This window comes from Trifolium pratense, unplaced genomic scaffold, assembly GCF_020283565.1.
Source record: "Trifolium pratense cultivar HEN17-A07 unplaced genomic scaffold, ARS_RC_1.1 scaffold_113, whole genome shotgun sequence".
NCBI classification, from domain to species: domain Eukaryota; kingdom Viridiplantae; phylum Streptophyta; class Magnoliopsida; order Fabales; family Fabaceae; genus Trifolium; species Trifolium pratense.
In genome coordinates, this window is record NW_025721014.1 from 10,001 (window position 1) to 12,500 (window position 2,500).

Consider the following 2,500-nt stretch of genomic DNA (forward strand, 5'->3'; position numbering starts at 1 on the left):
TTACCATGCCCAATGCCAGCCAAGGCCTGCCCAAGCCAAGAACAGCATGATCATCACCAATTTCCTCACAAATTCATCCAAATTTCAATTTTTTGATCGAATTCCATCAAGAATGTCCATGAATTTGATTGAAATGATGAAAAGAGCAACGAAATTGCAGGGGAAAACACGTTAAGACGTAGTTTTTGCTTGCCTGCTGTGCCCATAGGCGCGCCCCGTGCCTGCCGAGCCTACCCCCACACCCACCCTCCCCCTATATATGACTGGAAGGCCATTTTCAGTTTTGTAGAAAAAGTGCACTTTTTTCCCTGTATCCATAAGTTTTTAAAAGTGCTTAAAAGTGGACCTAGAAGACGAATTTTTTTTTGAATTTTTTTATGGTTGTTAGGGACATTAAAACAAGCAAAACCACGAAAGAATCGTAATATTCCGATGTCGGATGAATTAATTACGAATTTTTCGGCCGAAACTTCGCAAAGGGCGGATACCACGTAAAAAACAACCTAGAAGTCGAATTTTGACTTCGTTTTTTTTGTTCACACCCCACACAATAAGTATAAGTGGACTGGAAAGTGGCTAAGCGATCCGACGAAGTTTCGATTGAGTTTGATTTTTTGGCCGAAAACTCGAAAAAAAGGCGGATTTGACGTAAAACGCCGCCTAGAAGTCGAATTTTGAGACGGTGTCTTGTGTGCACACTCCACACAATATGTATAAGTGGACTGGAAAGTGGCTAAGCATTCCGAGGAATTTTCGATTTATTTTGATTTTTCGGCCGAAACGCCGAAAATAGGCGGATTTGACGTAAAACGCCTCATATAAGTCGAATTTTGGGAAGGTGTCTTGTGTGCACACTGCACACAATATGTATAAGTGGACTGGAAAGTCGCTAAGCATTCCGAGGAAGTTTCGATTTATTTTGATTTTTCGGCCGAAACGCCGAAAATAGGCGGATTTGACGTAAAACGCCTCATATAAGTCGAATTTTGGGAAGGTGTCTTGTGTGCACACTGCACATAATATGTATAAGTGGACTGGAAAGTGGAAAAATATTTTCGGAGCACTTTGATTTTTTGGCCCCCCGCGTGCCTTGCCACGCCCTTGCTTATAGCAAAACGAGACGGGGCCTTGGTCCAACTTGGCATAGGCATGGAATTTGATCTTTATTACTTGGCCACGGTCATGCCACGGTACATGGAGGTTGCTTGACACCCCCGTGTGCATTTCGGAGCACTTTGATTTTTTGGCCCCCCGCGTGCCTTGCCACGCCCTTGCTTATAGCAAAACGAGACGGGGCCTTGGTCCAACTTGGCATAGGCATGGAATTTGATCTTTATTACTTGGCCACGGTCATGCCACGGTACATGGAGGTTGCTTGACACCCCCGTGTGCATTTCGGAGCACTTTGATTTTTTGGCCCCCCGCGTGCCTTGCCACGCCCTTGCTTATAGCAAAACGAGACGGGGCCTTGGTCCAACTTGGCATAGGCATGGAATTTGATCTTTATTACTTGGCCACGGTCATGCCACGGTACATGGAGGTTGCTTGACACCCCCGTGTGCATTTTCGGAGCACTTTGATTTTTTGGCCCCCCGCGTGCCTTGCCACGCCCTTGCTTATAGCAAAACGAGACGGGGCCTTGGTCCAACTTGGCCTAGGCATGGAATTTGATCTTTATTACTTGGCCACGGTCATGCCACGGTACATGGAGGTTGCTTGACACCCCCGTGTGCATTTTCGGAGCACTTTGATTTTTTGGCCCCCCGCGTGCCTTGCCACGCCCTTGCTTATAGCAAAACGAGACGGGGCCTTGGTCCAACTTGGCCTAGGCATGGAATTTGATCTTTATTACTTGGCCACGGTCATGCCACGGTACATGGAGGTTGCTTGACACCCCCGTGTGCATTTCGGAGCACTTTGATTTTTTGGCCCCCCGCGTGCCTTGCCACGCCCTTGCTTATAGCAAAACGAGACGGGGCCTTGGTCCAACTTGGCATAGGCATGGAATTTGATCTTTATTACTTGGCCACGGTCATGCCACGGTACATGGAGGTTGCTTGACACCCCCGTGTGCATTTCGGAGCACTTTGATTTTTTGGCCCCCCGCGTGCCTTGCCACGCCCTTGCTTATAGCAAAACGAGACGGGGCCTTGGTCCAACTTGGCATAGGCATGGAATTTGATCTTTATTACTTGGCCACGGTCATGCCACGGTACATGGAGGTTGCTTGACACCCCCGTGTGCATTTTCGGAGCACTTTGATTTTTTGGCCCCCCGCGTGCCTTGCCACGCCCTTGCTTATAGCAAAACGAGACGGGGCCTTGGTCCAACTTGGCATAGGCATGGAATTTGATCTTTATTACTTGGCCACGGTCATGCCACGGTACATGGAGGTTGCTTGACACCCCCGTGTGCATTTCGGAGCACTTTGATTTTTTGGCCCCCCGCGTGCCTTGCCACGCCCTTGCTTATAGCAAAACGAGACGGGGCCTTGGTCCAA